This window comes from Schistocerca piceifrons, chromosome 2 (assembly GCF_021461385.2).
Source record: "Schistocerca piceifrons isolate TAMUIC-IGC-003096 chromosome 2, iqSchPice1.1, whole genome shotgun sequence".
NCBI classification, from domain to species: Eukaryota; Metazoa; Arthropoda; class Insecta; order Orthoptera; family Acrididae; genus Schistocerca; species Schistocerca piceifrons.
The window spans coordinates 40202345-40219316 of NC_060139.1; the positions used below are offsets into that span (position 1 = coordinate 40202345).

Here is a 16972-nt window from a genome sequence, read left to right on the forward strand (position 1 = left end):
CTGTGAACTGTCGCGGTACGAATAGTTTTCCTTCGCCCCTCGTCTCAGTCCGTGCTGCCAGGGCGCTAGTCTGCGGCTTTCGTTTCTCAGCATCGTGTGTCTCCATGTGTCGACTTGTCTCGACTTTGCTCGGCTGACGCGAAAGCTGACGCTTGGAAATGGGCATATATGTAGAGGGCAGGCGCGACAAACGACTGGGAGAGACCAAAAAACGACAAACACACGACAGAACCTTTCATTTTATTGTGGCCACAGATTCGCCCCTTAGTGTACCGAGAGGCAAGAGTGGCGTCAGCGTGCGGGACCGCATAATTATTGCTAAGCAACAACGAAGCCGAAGGAAAAATGCAAAATGAAAGAAGGCAACAGCACGTCGAGTTCCCTGCCGAGCACGCATCCATGTACTAACCACGGCCAACGATTCCTAACGCCGGTGAACAGACGAGAACCGCTGCACTACGCGCGGTGTGGCCGTTGGCGACAGTATCGCGCAACGTGTAGACACCTTACTTCTTGTGAAGATCGCTTGTTATTTACCTGGCAGTGTGTCGCTGGAGGAAGCATTGTCTTTTAGGGGAGAAAAATGAAATGGCACTTGGTGCGGTCGAATACGTGGCCTTTGTGTTCACAGCACGACGCTCTAACTTACTCAGCTATCGAGCTACGCAATGTGGCACGTCTGCAGTCCAATACCCGATCCACCGTCTCATCCACCTTTATTACTGCCCTGACACTCATTTACGCACATATCTGCTTTCGTTCACGTTTGCTCGCCTGATGCTTGGACCCCAAAAACCACAACCCAAAGATATCGTAAATGCCGTGAGAATAACCAAGACTCAGCAAACAAAAGAATGTTCGGCTACCGGGAATCGATTCCGGGCCTCGTGGCTGAAAGCCATGTCTCCTAACAGCTTTCCATTCTTTCAGGCCGCCAGACAATCAGACTTGCAAGGCAAGCACCATAGTCACTGCCGTTTCTCGTAGTATCTGTGGAACCTGTTCCCGCGTAATTTACTTGTTTTCCCGCATGTACGAAATTGGTAGTTTTGGAATATTTAAAATGCATTGTCAGATGTGGGGTTCGAACCCACGCTCCCCTTCGGGAACCAGAGCTTAAATCTGGCGCCTTAGACCGCTCGGCCAATCTGACGCGTGGGCGCCAGATCTCTTCCACCGTCGTTTCTCGGTATATCTCCAGAGCCTGACTGCGAAATTAGCGTGTTTTTTTCTTGTGTGAAGGAAATACGTTGGTTTTAGAGTATTTAAAACGAGTTGTCAGATGTGAGGTTGCACCCCACCCTCACTTTCGGGAACCACAGCTTAAACATGGTGCCTTACACCATTGTTTTCCGTCGCCATCTGTCTTGAGTGGAACGAGCAGAACTGTAGTTATCAATATTCACACTGACGCAGAGAAAACAAAAAACGACAGAAGAGGCCGTTCCCTAGCAACGGCTACGCTGTGCATTTCGCCCTCAGGGGAAGCTAATGATAGGCTCCAGGCGAGCATCAAACTAACCAACTTAATATTGTGATACTTAGGCGCTTTCTACTTCTGGATTGGCACACACATGCTGAATCGTCTCTGGATCATCAGTAAGTACGTCACATTAGATATTTGTTTTATCGCCCTGCTGTAAATTAAAGGGCAGTTTTTCAACGGCTGTCAGTTCTGCTTCTAGCTACGCTACATCGCCCTAGCAGCACCTACGCACTGCGTTCAGATGTGCTCACCTCCGCCCTGGCGTTGAGCGCCTACAGCGCCGTCGCCTTCGGCCTCTGATGGCAGGAGGGTAGCCGACACATCAAGGCGTGGGTGGGACGCAGCACAACGCGGTGGTGGTGTAACGGTCAGCATGGTTGCTTCCCAAGCAGTTGATCCGGGTTCGATTCCCGGCCACCGCACAAAAGGTACTTTTTTCTTCTACGGGTATTCCACGTAACGAAACGCGATCTTCGAAACTGTGAACTGTCGCGGTACGAATAGTTTTCCTTCGCCCCTCGTCTCAGTCCGTGCTGCCAGGGCGCTAGTCTGCGGCTTTCGTTTCTCAGCATCGTGTGTCTCCATGTGTCGACTTGTCTCGACTTTGCTCGGCTGACGCGAAAGCTGACGCTTGGAAATGGGCATATATGTAGAGGGCAGGCGCGACAAACGACTGGGAGAGACCAAAAAACGACAAACACACGACAGAACCTTTCATTTTATTGTGGCCACAGATTCGCCCCTTAGTGTACCGAGAGGCAAGAGTGGCGTCAGCGTGCGGGACCGCATAATTATTGCTAAGCAACAACGAAGCCGAAGGAAAAATGCAAAATGAAAGAAGGCAACAGCACGTCGAGTTCCCTGCCGAGCACGCATCCATGTACTAACCACGGCCAACGATTCCTAACGCCGGTGAACAGACGAGAACCGCTGCACTACGCGCGGTGTGGCCGTTGGCGACAGTATCGCGCAACGTGTAGACACCTTACTTCTTGTGAAGATCGCTTGTTATTTACCTGGCAGTGTGTCGCTGGAGGAAGCATTGTCTTTTAGGGGAGAAAAATGAAATGGCACTTGGTGCGGTCGAATACGTGGCCTTTGTGTTCACAGCACGACGCTCTAACTTACTCAGCTATCGAGCTACGCAATGTGGCACGTCTGCAGTCCAATACCCGATCCACCGTCTCATCCACCTTTATTACTGCCCTGACACTCATTTACGCACATATCTGCTTTCGTTCACGTTTGCTCGCCTGATGCTTGGACCCCAAAAACCACAACCCAAAGATATCGTAAATGCCGTGAGAATAACCAAGACTCAGCAAACAAAAGAATGTTCGGCTACCGGGAATCGATTCCGGGCCTCGTGGCTGAAAGCCATGTCTCCTAACAGCTTTCCATTCTTTCAGGCCGCCAGACAATCAGACTTGCAAGGCAAGCACCATAGTCACTGCCGTTTCTCGTAGTATCTGTGGAACCTGTTCCCGCGTAATTTACTTGTTTTCCCGCATGTACGAAATTGGTAGTTTTGGAATATTTAAAATGCATTGTCAGATGTGGGGTTCGAACCCACGCTCCCCTTCGGGAACCAGAGCTTAAATCTGGCGCCTTAGACCGCTCGGCCAATCTGACGCGTGGGCGCCAGATCTCTTCCACCGTCGTTTCTCGGTATATCTCCAGAGCCTGACTGCGAAATTAGCGTGTTTTTTTCTTGTGTGAAGGAAATACGTTGGTTTTAGAGTATTTAAAACGAGTTGTCAGATGTGAGGTTGCACCCCACCCTCACTTTCGGGAACCACAGCTTAAACATGGTGCCTTACACCATTGTTTTCCGTCGCCATCTGTCTTGAGTGGAACGAGCAGAACTGTAGTTATCAATATTCACACTGACGCAGAGAAAACAAAAAACGACAGAAGAGGCCGTTCCCTAGCAACGGCTACGCTGTGCATTTCGCCCTCAGGGGAAGCTAATGATAGGCTCCAGGCGAGCATCAAACTAACCAACTTAATATTGTGATACTTAGGCGCTTTCTACTTCTGGATTGGCACACACATGCTGAATCGTCTCTGGATCATCAGTAAGTACGTCACATTAGATATTTGTTTTATCGCCCTGCTGTAAATTAAAGGGCAGTTTTTCAACGGCTGTCAGTTCTGCTTCTAGCTACGCTACATCGCCCTAGCAGCACCTACGCACTGCGTTCAGATGTGCTCACCTCCGCCCTGGCGTTGAGCGCCTACAGCGCCGTCGCCTTCGGCCTCTGATGGCAGGAGGGTAGCCGACACATCAAGGCGTGGGTGGGACGCAGCACAACGCGGTGGTGGTGTAACGGTCAGCATGGTTGCTTCCCAAGCAGTTGATCCGGGTTCGATTCCCGGCCACCGCACAAAAGGTACTTTTTTCTTCTACGGGTATTCCACGTAACGAAACGCGATCTTCGAAACTGTGAACTGTCGCGGTACGAATAGTTTTCCTTCGCCCCTCGTCTCAGTCCGTGCTGCCAGGGCGCTAGTCTGCGGCTTTCGTTTCTCAGCATCGTGTGTCTCCATGTGTCGACTTGTCTCGACTTTGCTCGGCTGACGCGAAAGCTGACGCTTGGAAATGGGCATATATGTAGAGGGCAGGCGCGACAAACGACTGGGAGAGACCAAAAAACGACAAACACACGACAGAACCTTTCATTTTATTGTGGCCACAGATTCGCCCCTTAGTGTACCGAGAGGCAAGAGTGGCGTCAGCGTGCGGGACCGCATAATTATTGCTAAGCAACAACGAAGCCGAAGGAAAAATGCAAAATGAAAGAAGGCAACAGCACGTCGAGTTCCCAGCCGAGCACGCATCCATGTACTAACCACGGCCAACGATTCCTAACGCCGGTGAACAGACGAGAACCGCTGCACTACGCGCGGTGTGGCCGTTGGCGACAGTATCGCGCAACGTGTAGACACCTTACTTCTTGTGAAGATCGCTTGTTATTTACCTGGCAGTGTGTCGCTGGAGGAAGCATTGTCTTTTAGGGGAGAAAAATGAAATGGCACTTGGTGCGGTCGAATACGTGGCCTTTGTGTTCACAGCACGACGCTCTAACTTACTCAGCTATCGAGCTACGCAATGTGGCACGTCTGCAGTCCAATACCCGATCCACCGTCTCATCCACCTTTATTACTGCCCTGACACTCATTTACGCACATATCTGCTTTCGTTCACGTTTGCTCGCCTGATGCTTGGACCCCAAAAACCACAACCCAAAGATATCGTAAATGCCGTGAGAATAACCAAGACTCAGCAAACAAAAGAATGTTCGGCTACCGGGAATCGATTCCGGGCCTCGTGGCTGAAAGCCATGTCTCCTAACAGCTTTCCATTCTTTCAGGCCGCCAGACAATCAGACTTGCAAGGCAAGCACCATAGTCACTGCCGTTTCTCGTAGTGTCTGTGGAACCTGTTCCCGCGTAATTTACTTGTTTTCCCGCATGTACGAAATTGGTAGTTTTGGAATATTTAAAATGCATTGTCAGATGTGGGGTTCGAACCCACGCTCCCCTTCGGGAACCAGAGCTTAAATCTGGCGCCTTAGACCGCTCGGCCAATCTGACGCGTGGGCGCCAGATCTCTTCCACCGTCGTTTCTCGGTATATCTCCAGAGCCTGACTGCGAAATTAGCGTGTTTTTTTCTTGTGTGAAGGAAATACGTTGGTTTTAGAGTATTTAAAACGAGTTGTCAGATGTGAGGTTGCACCCCACCCTCACTTTCGGGAACCACAGCTTAAACATGGTGCCTTACACCATTGTTTTCCGTCGCCATCTGTCTTGAGTGGAACGAGCAGAACTGTAGTTATCAATATTCACACTGACGCAGAGAAAACAAAAAACGACAGAAGAGGCCGTTCCCTAGCAACGGCTACGCTGTGCATTTCGCCCTCAGGGGAAGCTAATGATAGGCTCCAGGCGAGCATCAAACTAACCAACTTAATATTGTGATACTTAGGCGCTTTCTACTTCTGGATTGGCACACACATGCTGAATCGTCTCTGGATCATCAGTAAGTACGTCACATTAGATATTTGTTTTATCGCCCTGCTGTAAATTAAAGGGCAGTTTTTCAACGGCTGTCAGTTCTGCTTCTAGCTACGCTACATCGCCCTAGCAGCACCTACGCACTGCGTTCAGATGTGCTCACCTCCGCCCTGGCGTTGAGCGCCTACAGCGCCGTCGCCTTCGGCCTCTGATGGCAGGAGGGTAGCCGACACATCAAGGCGTGGGTGGGACGCAGCACAACGCGGTGGTGGTGTAACGGTCAGCATGGTTGCTTCCCAAGCAGTTGATCCGGGTTCGATTCCCGGCCACCGCACAAAAGGTACTTTTTTCTTCTACGGGTATTCCACGTAACGAAACGCGATCTTCGAAACTGTGAACTGTCGCGGTACGAATAGTTTTCCTTCGCCCCTCGTCTCAGTCCGTGCTGCCAGGGCGCTAGTCTGCGGCTTTCGTTTCTCAGCATCGTGTGTCTCCATGTGTCGACTTGTCTCGATTTTGCTCGGCTGACGCGAAAGCTGACGCTTGGAAATGGGCATATATGTAGAGGGCAGGCGCGACAAACGACTGGGAGAGACCAAAAAACGACAAACACACGACAGAACCTTTCATTTTATTGTGGCCACAGATTCGCCCCTTAGTGTACCGAGAGGCAAGAGTGGCGTCAGCGTGCGGGACCGCATAATTATTGCTAAGCAACAACGAAGCCGAAGGAAAAATGCAAAATGAAAGAAGGCAACAGCACGTCGAGTTCCCAGCCGAGCACGCATCCATGTACTAACCACGGCCAACGATTCCTAACGCCGGTGAACAGACGAGAACCGCTGCACTACGCGCGGTGTGGCCGTTGGCGACAGTATCGCGCAACGTGTAGACACCTTACTTCTTGTGAAGATCGCTTGTTATTTACCTGGCAGTGTGTCGCTGGAGGAAGCATTGTCTTTTAGGGGAGAAAAATGAAATGGCACTTGGTGCGGTCGAATACGTGGCCTTTGTGTTCACAGCACGACGCTCTAACTTACTCAGCTATCGAGCTACGCAATGTGGCACGTCTGCAGTCCAATACCCGATCCACCGTCTCATCCACCTTTATTACTGCCCTGACACTCATTTACGCACATATCTGCTTTCGTTCACGTTTGCTCGCCTGATGCTTGGACCCCAAAAACCACAACCCAAAGATATCGTAAATGCCGTGAGAATAACCAAGACTCAGCAAACAAAAGAATGTTCGGCTACCGGGAATCGATTCCGGGCCTCGTGGCTGAAAGCCATGTCTCCTAACAGCTTTCCATTCTTTCAGGCCGCCAGACAATCAGACTTGCAAGGCAAGCACCATAGTCACTGCCGTTTCTCGTAGTGTCTGTGGAACCTGTTCCCGCGTAATTTACTTGTTTTCCCGCATGTACGAAATTGGTAGTTTTGGAATATTTAAAATGCATTGTCAGATGTGGGGTTCGAACCCACGCTCCCCTTCGGGAACCAGAGCTTAAATCTGGCGCCTTAGACCGCTCGGCCAATCTGACGCGTGGGCGCCAGATCTCTTCCACCGTCGTTTCTCGGTATATCTCCAGAGCCTGACTGCGAAATTAGCGTGTTTTTTTCTTGTGTGAAGGAAATACGTTGGTTTTAGAGTATTTAAAACGAGTTGTCAGATGTGAGGTTGCACCCCACCCTCACTTTCGGGAACCACAGCTTAAACATGGTGCCTTACACCATTGTTTTCCGTCGCCATCTGTCTTGAGTGGAACGAGCAGAACTGTAGTTATCAATATTCACACTGACGCAGAGAAAACAAAAAACGACAGAAGAGGCCGTTCCCTAGCAACGGCTACGCTGTGCATTTCGCCCTCAGGGGAAGCTAATGATAGGCTCCAGGCGAGCATCAAACTAACCAACTTAATATTGTGATACTTAGGCGCTTTCTACTTCTGGATTGGCACACACATGCTGAATCGTCTCTGGATCATCAGTAAGTACGTCACATTAGATATTTGTTTTATCGCCCTGCTGTAAATTAAAGGGCAGTTTTTCAACGGCTGTCAGTTCTGCTTCTAGCTACGCTACATCGCCCTAGCAGCACCTACGCACTGCGTTCAGATGTGCTCACCTCCGCCCTGGCGTTGAGCGCCTACAGCGCCGTCGCCTTCGGCCTCTGATGGCAGGAGGGTAGCCGACACATCAAGGCGTGGGTGGGACGCAGCACAACGCGGTGGTGGTGTAACGGTCAGCATGGTTGCTTCCCAAGCAGTTGATCCGGGTTCGATTCCCGGCCACCGCACAAAAGGTACTTTTTTCTTCTACGGGTATTCCACGTAACGAAACGCGATCTTCGAAACTGTGAACTGTCGCGGTACGAATAGTTTTCCTTCGCCCCTCGTCTCAGTCCGTGCTGCCAGGGCGCTAGTCTGCGGCTTTCGTTTCTCAGCATCGTGTGTCTCCATGTGTCGACTTGTCTCGACTTTGCTCGGCTGACGCGAAAGCTGACGCTTGGAAATGGGCATATATGTAGAGGGCAGGCGCGACAAACGACTGGGAGAGACCAAAAAACGACAAACACACGACAGAACCTTTCATTTTATTGTGGCCACAGATTCGCCCCTTAGTGTACCGAGAGGCAAGAGTGGCGTCAGCGTGCGGGACCGCATAATTATTGCTAAGCAACAACGAAGCCGAAGGAAAAATGCAAAATGAAAGAAGGCAACAGCACGTCGAGTTCCCAGCCGAGCACGCATCCATGTACTAACCACGGCCAACGATTCCTAACGCCGGTGAACAGACGAGAACCGCTGCACTACGCGCGGTGTGGCCGTTGGCGACAGTATCGCGCAACGTGTAGACACCTTACTTCTTGTGAAGATCGCTTGTTATTTACCTGGCAGTGTGTCGCTGGAGGAAGCATTGTCTTTTAGGGGAGAAAAATGAAATGGCACTTGGTGCGGTCGAATACGTGGCCTTTGTGTTCACAGCACGACGCTCTAACTTACTCAGCTATCGAGCTACGCAATGTGGCACGTCTGCAGTCCAATACCCGATCCACCGTCTCATCCACCTTTATTACTGCCCTGACACTCATTTACGCACATATCTGCTTTCGTTCACGTTTGCTCGCCTGATGCTTGGACCCCAAAAACCACAACCCAAAGATATCGTAAATGCCGTGAGAATAACCAAGACTCAGCAAACAAAAGAATGTTCGGCTACCGGGAATCGATTCCGGGCCTCGTGGCTGAAAGCCATGTCTCCTAACAGCTTTCCATTCTTTCAGGCCGCCAGACAATCAGACTTGCAAGGCAAGCACCATAGTCACTGCCGTTTCTCGTAGTATCTGTGGAACCTGTTCCCGCGTAATTTACTTGTTTTCCCGCATGTACGAAATTGGTAGTTTTGGAATATTTAAAATGCATTGTCAGATGTGGGGTTCGAACCCACGCTCCCCTTCGGGAACCAGAGCTTAAATCTGGCGCCTTAGACCGCTCGGCCAATCTGACGCGTGGGCGCCAGATCTCTTCCACCGTCGTTTCTCGGTATATCTCCAGAGCCTGACTGCGAAATTAGCGTGTTTTTTTCTTGTGTGAAGGAAATACGTTGGTTTTAGAGTATTTAAAACGAGTTGTCAGATGTGAGGTTGCACCCCACCCTCACTTTCGGGAACCACAGCTTAAACATGGTGCCTTACACCATTGTTTTCCGTCGCCATCTGTCTTGAGTGGAACGAGCAGAACTGTAGTTATCAATATTCACACTGACGCAGAGAAAACAAAAAACGACAGAAGAGGCCGTTCCCTAGCAACGGCTACGCTGTGCATTTCGCCCTCAGGGGAAGCTAATGATAGGCTCCAGGCGAGCATCAAACTAACCAACTTAATATTGTGATACTTAGGCGCTTTCTACTTCTGGATTGGCACACACATGCTGAATCGTCTCTGGATCATCAGTAAGTACGTCACATTAGATATTTGTTTTATCGCCCTGCTGTAAATTAAAGGGCAGTTTTTCAACGGCTGTCAGTTCTGCTTCTAGCTACGCTACATCGCCCTAGCAGCACCTACGCACTGCGTTCAGATGTGCTCACCTCCGCCCTGGCGTTGAGCGCCTACAGCGCCGTCGCCTTCGGCCTCTGATGGCAGGAGGGTAGCCGACACATCAAGGCGTGGGTGGGACGCAGCACAACGCGGTGGTGGTGTAACGGTCAGCATGGTTGCTTCCCAAGCAGTTGATCCGGGTTCGATTCCCGGCCACCGCACAAAAGGTACTTTTTTCTTCTACGGGTATTCCACGTAACGAAACGCGATCTTCGAAACTGTGAACTGTCGCGGTACGAATAGTTTTCCTTCGCCCCTCGTCTCAGTCCGTGCTGCCAGGGCGCTAGTCTGCGGCTTTCGTTTCTCAGCATCGTGTGTCTCCATGTGTCGACTTGTCTCGACTTTGCTCGGCTGACGCGAAAGCTGACGCTTGGAAATGGGCATATATGTAGAGGGCAGGCGCGACAAACGACTGGGAGAGACCAAAAAACGACAAACACACGACAGAACCTTTCATTTTATTGTGGCCACAGATTCGCCCCTTAGTGTACCGAGAGGCAAGAGTGGCGTCAGCGTGCGGGACCGCATAATTATTGCTAAGCAACAACGAAGCCGAAGGAAAAATGCAAAATGAAAGAAGGCAACAGCACGTCGAGTTCCCAGCCGAGCACGCATCCATGTACTAACCACGGCCAACGATTCCTAACGCCGGTGAACAGACGAGAACCGCTGCACTACGCGCGGTGTGGCCGTTGGCGACAGTATCGCGCAACGTGTAGACACCTTACTTCTTGTGAAGATCGCTTGTTATTTACCTGGCAGTGTGTCGCTGGAGGAAGCATTGTCTTTTAGGGGAGAAAAATGAAATGGCACTTGGTGCGGTCGAATACGTGGCCTTTGTGTTCACAGCACGACGCTCTAACTTACTCAGCTATCGAGCTACGCAATGTGGCACGTCTGCAGTCCAATACCCGATCCACCGTCTCATCCACCTTTATTACTGCCCTGACACTCATTTACGCACATATCTGCTTTCGTTCACGTTTGCTCGCCTGATGCTTGGACCCCAAAAACCACAACCCAAAGATATCGTAAATGCCGTGAGAATAACCAAGACTCAGCAAACAAAAGAATGTTCGGCTACCGGGAATCGATTCCGGGCCTCGTGGCTGAAAGCCATGTCTCCTAACAGCTTTCCATTCTTTCAGGCCGCCAGACAATCAGACTTGCAAGGCAAGCACCATAGTCACTGCCGTTTCTCGTAGTATCTGTGGAACCTGTTCCCGCGTAATTTACTTGTTTTCCCGCATGTACGAAATTGGTAGTTTTGGAATATTTAAAATGCATTGTCAGATGTGGGGTTCGAACCCACGCTCCCCTTCGGGAACCAGAGCTTAAATCTGGCGCCTTAGACCGCTCGGCCAGTCTGACGCGTAGGCGCCAGATCTCTTCCACCGTCGTTTCTCGGTATATCTCCAGAGCCTGACTGCGAAATTAGCGTGTTTTTTTCTTGTGTGAAGGAAATACGTTGGTTTTAGAGTATTTAAAACGAGTTGTCAGATGTGAGGTTGCACCCCACCCTCACTTTCGGGAACCACAGCTTAAACATGGTGCCTTACACCATTGTTTTAAGTCGCCATCTGTCTTGAGTGGAACGAGCAGAACTGTAGTTATCAATATTCACACTGACGCAGAGAAAACAAAAAACGACAGAAGAGGCCGTTCCCTAGCAACGGCTACGCTGTGCATTTCGCCCTCAGGGGAAGCTAATGATAGGCTCCAGGCGAGCATCAAACTAACCAACTTAATATTGTGATACTTAGGCGCTTTCTACTTCTGGATTGGCACACACATGCTGAATCGTCTCTGGATCATCAGTAAGTACGTCACATTAGATATTTGTTTTATCGCCCTGCTGTAAATTAAAGGGCAGTTTTTCAACGGCTGTCAGTTCTGCTTCTAGCTACGCTACATCGCCCTAGCAGCACCTACGCACTGCGTTCAGATGTGCTCACCTCCGCCCTGGCGTTGAGCGCCTACAGCGCCGTCGCCTTCGGCCTCTGATGGCAGGAGGGTAGCCGACACATCAAGGCGTGGGTGGGACGCAGCACAACGCGGTGGTGGTGTAACGGTCAGCATGGTTGCTTCCCAAGCAGTTGATCCGGGTTCGATTCCCGGCCACCGCACAAAAGGTACTTTTTTCTTCTACGGGTATTCCACGTAACGAAACGCGATCTTCGAAACTGTGAACTGTCGCGGTACGAATAGTTTTCCTTCGCCCCTCGTCTCAGTCCGTGCTGCCAGGGCGCTAGTCTGCGGCTTTCGTTTCTCAGCATCGTGTGTCTCCATGTGTCGACTTGTCTCGACTTTGCTCGGCTGACGCGAAAGCTGACGCTTGGAAATGGGCATATATGTAGAGGGCAGGCGCGACAAACGACTGGGAGAGACCAAAAAACGACAAACACACGACAGAACCTTTCATTTTATTGTGGCCACAGATTCGCCCCTTAGTGTACCGAGAGGCAAGAGTGGCGTCAGCGTGCGGGACCGCATAATTATTGCTAAGCAACAACGAAGCCGAAGGAAAAATGCAAAATGAAAGAAGGCAACAGCACGTCGAGTTCCCAGCCGAGCACGCATCCATGTACTAACCACGGCCAACGATTCCTAACGCCGGTGAACAGACGAGAACCGCTGCACTACGCGCGGTGTGGCCGTTGGCGACAGTATCGCGCAACGTGTAGACACCTTACTTCTTGTGAAGATCGCTTGTTATTTACCTGGCAGTGTGTCGCTGGAGGAAGCATTGTCTTTTAGGGGAGAAAAATGAAATGGCACTTGGTGCGGTCGAATACGTGGCCTTTGTGTTCACAGCACGACGCTCTAACTTACTCAGCTATCGAGCTACGCAATGTGGCACGTCTGCAGTCCAATACCCGATCCACCGTCTCATCCACCTTTATTACTGCCCTGACACTCATTTACGCACATATCTGCTTTCGTTCACGTTTGCTCGCCTGATGCTTGGACCCCAAAAACCACAACCCAAAGATATCGTAAATGCCGTGAGAATAACCAAGACTCAGCAAACAAAAGAATGTTCGGCTACCGGGAATCGATTCCGGGCCTCGTGGCTGAAAGCCATGTCTCCTAACAGCTTTCCATTCTTTCAGGCCGCCAGACAATCAGACTTGCAAGGCAAGCACCATAGTCACTGCCGTTTCTCGTAGTATCTGTGGAACCTGTTCCCGCGTAATTTACTTGTTTTCCCGCATGTACGAAATTGGTAGTTTTGGAATATTTAAAATGCATTGTCAGATGTGGGGTTCGAACCCACGCTCCCCTTCGGGAACCAGAGCTTAAATCTGGCGCCTTAGACCGCTCGGCCAATCTGACGCGTGGGCGCCAGATCTCTTCCACCGTCGTTTCTCGGTATATCTCCAGAGCCTGACTGCGAAATTAGCGTGTTTTTTTCTTGTGTGAAGGAAATACGTTGGTTTTAGAGTATTTAAAACGAGTTGTCAGATGTGAGGTTGCACCCCACCCTCACTTTCGGGAACCACAGCTTAAACATGGTGCCTTACACCATTGTTTTCCGTCGCCATCTGTCTTGAGTGGAACGAGCAGAACTGTAGTTATCAATATTCACACTGACGCAGAGAAAACAAAAAACGACAGAAGAGGCCGTTCCCTAGCAACGGCTACGCTGTGCATTTCGCCCTCAGGGGAAGCTAATGATAGGCTCCAGGCGAGCATCAAACTAACCAACTTAATATTGTGATACTTAGGCGCTTTCTACTTCTGGATTGGCACACACATGCTGAATCGTCTCTGGATCATCAGTAAGTACGTCACATTAGATATTTGTTTTATCGCCCTGCTGTAAATTAAAGGGCAGTTTTTCAACGGCTGTCAGTTCTGCTTCTAGCTACGCTACATCGCCCTAGCAGCACCTACGCACTGCGTTCAGATGTGCTCACCTCCGCCCTGGCGTTGAGCGCCTACAGCGCCGTCGCCTTCGGCCTCTGATGGCAGGAGGGTAGCCGACACATCAAGGCGTGGGTGGGACGCAGCACAACGCGGTGGTGGTGTAACGGTCAGCATGGTTGCTTCCCAAGCAGTTGATCCGGGTTCGATTCCCGGCCACCGCACAAAAGGTACTTTTTTCTTCTACGGGTATTCCACGTAACGAAACGCGATCTTCGAAACTGTGAACTGTCGCGGTACGAATAGTTTTCCTTCGCCCCTCGTCTCAGTCCGTGCTGCCAGGGCGCTAGTCTGCGGCTTTCGTTTCTCAGCATCGTGTGTCTCCATGTGTCGACTTGTCTCGACTTTGCTCGGCTGACGCGAAAGCTGACGCTTGGAAATGGGCATATATGTAGAGGGCAGGCGCGACAAACGACTGGGAGAGACCAAAAAACGACAAACACACGACAGAACCTTTCATTTTATTGTGGCCACAGATTCGCCCCTTAGTGTACCGAGAGGCAAGAGTGGCGTCAGCGTGCGGGACCGCATAATTATTGCTAAGCAACAACGAAGCCGAAGGAAAAATGCAAAATGAAAGAAGGCAACAGCACGTCGAGTTCCCAGCCGAGCACGCATCCATGTACTAACCACGGCCAACGATTCCTAACGCCGGTGAACAGACGAGAACCGCTGCACTACGCGCGGTGTGGCCGTTGGCGACAGTATCGCGCAACGTGTAGACACCTTACTTCTTGTGAAGATCGCTTGTTATTTACCTGGCAGTGTGTCGCTGGAGGAAGCATTGTCTTTTAGGGGAGAAAAATGAAATGGCACTTGGTGCGGTCGAATACGTGGCCTTTGTGTTCACAGCACGACGCTCTAACTTACTCAGCTATCGAGCTACGCAATGTGGCACGTCTGCAGTCCAATACCCGATCCACCGTCTCATCCACCTTTATTACTGCCCTGACACTCATTTACGCACATATCTGCTTTCGTTCACGTTTGCTCGCCTGATGCTTGGACCCCAAAAACCACAACCCAAAGATATCGTAAATGCCGTGAGAATAACCAAGACTCAGCAAACAAAAGAATGTTCGGCTACCGGGAATCGATTCCGGGCCTCGTGGCTGAAAGCCATGTCTCCTAACAGCTTTCCATTCTTTCAGGCCGCCAGACAATCAGACTTGCAAGGCAAGCACCATAGTCACTGCCGTTTCTCGTAGTATCTGTGGAACCTGTTCCCGCGTAATTTACTTGTTTTCCCGCATGTACGAAATTGGTAGTTTTGGAATATTTAAAATGCATTGTCAGATGTGGGGTTCGAACCCACGCTCCCCTTCGGGAACCAGAGCTTAAATCTGGCGCCTTAGACCGCTCGGCCAATCTGACGCGTAGGCGCCAGATCTCTTCCACCGTCGTTTCTCGGTATATCTCCAGAGCCTGACTGCGAAATTAGCGTGTTTTTTTCTTGTGTGAAGGAAATACGTTGGTTTTAGAGTATTTAAAACGAGTTGTCAGATGTGAGGTTGCACCCCACCCTCACTTTCGGGAACCACAGCTTAAACATGGTGCCTTACACCATTGTTTTAAGTCGCCATCTGTCTTGAGTGGAACGAGCAGAACTGTAGTTATCAATATTCACACTGACGCAGAGAAAACAAAAAACGACAGAAGAGGCCGTTCCCTAGCAACGGCTACGCTGTGCATTTCGCCCTCAGGGGAAGCTAATGATAGGCTCCAGGCGAGCATCAAACTAACCAACTTAATATTGTGATACTTAGGCGCTTTCTACTTCTGGATTGGCACACACATGCTGAATCGTCTCTGGATCATCAGTAAGTACGTCACATTAGATATTTGTTTTATCGCCCTGCTGTAAATTAAAGGGCAGTTTTTCAACGGCTGTCAGTTCTGCTTCTAGCTACGCTACATCGCCCTAGCAGCACCTACGCACTGCGTTCAGATGTGCTCACCTCCGCCCTGGCGTTGAGCGCCTACAGCGCCGTCGCCTTCGGCCTCTGATGGCAGGAGGGTAGCCGACACATCAAGGCGTGGGTGGGACGCAGCACAACGCGGTGGTGGTGTAACGGTCAGCATGGTTGCTTCCCAAGCAGTTGATCCGGGTTCGATTCCCGGCCACCGCACAAAAGGTACTTTTTTTCTTCTACGGGTATTCCACGTAACGAAACGCGATCTTCGAAACTGTGAACTGTCGCGGTACGAATAGTTTTCCTTCGCCCCTCGTCTCAGTCCGTGCTGCCAGGGCGCTAGTCTGCGGCTTTCGTTTCTCAGCATCGTGTGTCTCCATGTGTCGACTTGTCTCGACTTTGCTCGGCTGACGCGAAAGCTGACGCTTGGAAATGGGCATATATGTAGAGGGCAGGCGCGACAAACGACTGGGAGAGACCAAAAAACGACAAACACACGACAGAACCTTTCATTTTATTGTGGCCACAGATTCGCCCCTTAGTGTACCGAGAGGCAAGAGTGGCGTCAGCGTGCGGGACCGCATAATTATTGCTAAGCAACAACGAAGCCGAAGGAAAAATGCAAAATGAAAGAAGGCAACAGCACGTCGAGTTCCCAGCCGAGCACGCATCCATGTACTAACCACGGCCAACGATTCCTAACGCCGGTGAACAGACGAGAACCGCTGCACTACGCGCGGTGTGGCCGTTGGCGACAGTATCGCGCAACGTGTAGACACCTTACTTCTTGTGAAGATCGCTTGTTATTTACCTGGCAGTGTGTCGCTGGAGGAAGCATTGTCTTTTAGGGGAGAAAAATGAAATGGCACTTGGTGCGGTCGAATACGTGGCCTTTGTGTTCACAGCACGACGCTCTAACTTACTCAGCTATCGAGCTACGCAATGTGGCACGTCTGCAGTCCAATACCCGATCCACCGTCTCATCCACCTTTATTACTGCCCTGACACTCATTTACGCACATATCTGCTTTCGTTCACGTTTGCTCGCCTGATGCTTGGACCCCAAAAACCACAACCCAAAGATATCGTAAATGCCGTGAGAATAACCAAGACTCAGCAAACAAAAGAATGTTCGGCTACCGGGAATCGATTCCGGGCCTCGTGGCTGAAAGCCATGTCTCCTAACAGCTTTCCATTCTTTCAGGCCGCCAGACAATCAGACTTGCAAGGCAAGCACCATAGTCACTGCCGTTTCTCGTAGTATCTGTGGAACCTGTTCCCGCGTAATTTACTTGTTTTCCCGCATGTACGAAATTGGTAGTTTTGGAATATTTAAAATGCATTGTCAGATGTGGGGTTCGAACCCACGCTCCCCTTCGGGAACCAGAGCTTAAATCTGGCGCCTTAGACCGCTCGGCCAATCTGACGCGTAGGCGCCAGATCTCTTCCACCGTCGTTTCTCGGTATATCTCCAGAGCCTGACTGCGAAATTAGCGTGTTTTTTTCTTGTGTGAAGGAAATACGT

At 50.6% G+C, this 16972-nt stretch overlaps 17 non-coding genes across 17 annotated transcripts; 8 read left to right on the plus strand and 9 right to left on the minus strand.

The window, feature by feature from the left end:
• Positions 1 to 1069: 1069 nt before the first annotated feature.
• Positions 1070 to 1153, minus strand: Trnal-uaa. Its single transcript has one exon. It is a non-coding gene; the product is annotated as a tRNA-Leu (tRNA).
• Positions 1154 to 1836: 683 nt separating this feature from the next.
• Trnag-ccc lies at positions 1837 to 1908 on the plus strand. Its single transcript has one exon. It is a non-coding gene; the product is annotated as a tRNA-Gly (tRNA).
• Positions 1909 to 3034: 1126 nt separating this feature from the next.
• On the minus strand, positions 3035 to 3118 carry Trnal-uaa. Its single transcript has one exon. It is a non-coding gene; the product is annotated as a tRNA-Leu (tRNA).
• A 683-nt stretch (positions 3119 to 3801) lies between these two features.
• Trnag-ccc lies at positions 3802 to 3873 on the plus strand. The gene has a single exon. It is a non-coding gene; the product is annotated as a tRNA-Gly (tRNA).
• Positions 3874 to 4999: 1126 nt separating this feature from the next.
• Trnal-uaa lies at positions 5000 to 5083 on the minus strand. Its single transcript has one exon. It is a non-coding gene; the product is annotated as a tRNA-Leu (tRNA).
• A 683-nt stretch (positions 5084 to 5766) lies between these two features.
• Positions 5767 to 5838, plus strand: Trnag-ccc. The gene has a single exon. It is a non-coding gene; the product is annotated as a tRNA-Gly (tRNA).
• Positions 5839 to 6964: 1126 nt separating this feature from the next.
• On the minus strand, positions 6965 to 7048 carry Trnal-uaa. The gene has a single exon. It is a non-coding gene; the product is annotated as a tRNA-Leu (tRNA).
• A 683-nt stretch (positions 7049 to 7731) lies between these two features.
• On the plus strand, positions 7732 to 7803 carry Trnag-ccc. The gene has a single exon. It is a non-coding gene; the product is annotated as a tRNA-Gly (tRNA).
• Positions 7804 to 8929: 1126 nt separating this feature from the next.
• On the minus strand, positions 8930 to 9013 carry Trnal-uaa. Its single transcript has one exon. It is a non-coding gene; the product is annotated as a tRNA-Leu (tRNA).
• Positions 9014 to 9696: 683 nt separating this feature from the next.
• Positions 9697 to 9768, plus strand: Trnag-ccc. The gene has a single exon. It is a non-coding gene; the product is annotated as a tRNA-Gly (tRNA).
• Positions 9769 to 10894: 1126 nt separating this feature from the next.
• Positions 10895 to 10978, minus strand: Trnal-uaa. Its single transcript has one exon. It is a non-coding gene; the product is annotated as a tRNA-Leu (tRNA).
• A 683-nt stretch (positions 10979 to 11661) lies between these two features.
• Positions 11662 to 11733, plus strand: Trnag-ccc. Its single transcript has one exon. It is a non-coding gene; the product is annotated as a tRNA-Gly (tRNA).
• Positions 11734 to 12859: 1126 nt separating this feature from the next.
• On the minus strand, positions 12860 to 12943 carry Trnal-uaa. The gene has a single exon. It is a non-coding gene; the product is annotated as a tRNA-Leu (tRNA).
• A 683-nt stretch (positions 12944 to 13626) lies between these two features.
• On the plus strand, positions 13627 to 13698 carry Trnag-ccc. Its single transcript has one exon. It is a non-coding gene; the product is annotated as a tRNA-Gly (tRNA).
• A 1126-nt stretch (positions 13699 to 14824) lies between these two features.
• Positions 14825 to 14908, minus strand: Trnal-uaa. Its single transcript has one exon. It is a non-coding gene; the product is annotated as a tRNA-Leu (tRNA).
• Positions 14909 to 15591: 683 nt separating this feature from the next.
• Trnag-ccc lies at positions 15592 to 15663 on the plus strand. Its single transcript has one exon. It is a non-coding gene; the product is annotated as a tRNA-Gly (tRNA).
• Positions 15664 to 16790: 1127 nt separating this feature from the next.
• On the minus strand, positions 16791 to 16874 carry Trnal-uaa. Its single transcript has one exon. It is a non-coding gene; the product is annotated as a tRNA-Leu (tRNA).
• Between the last annotated feature and the right edge of the window lie 98 nt (positions 16875 to 16972).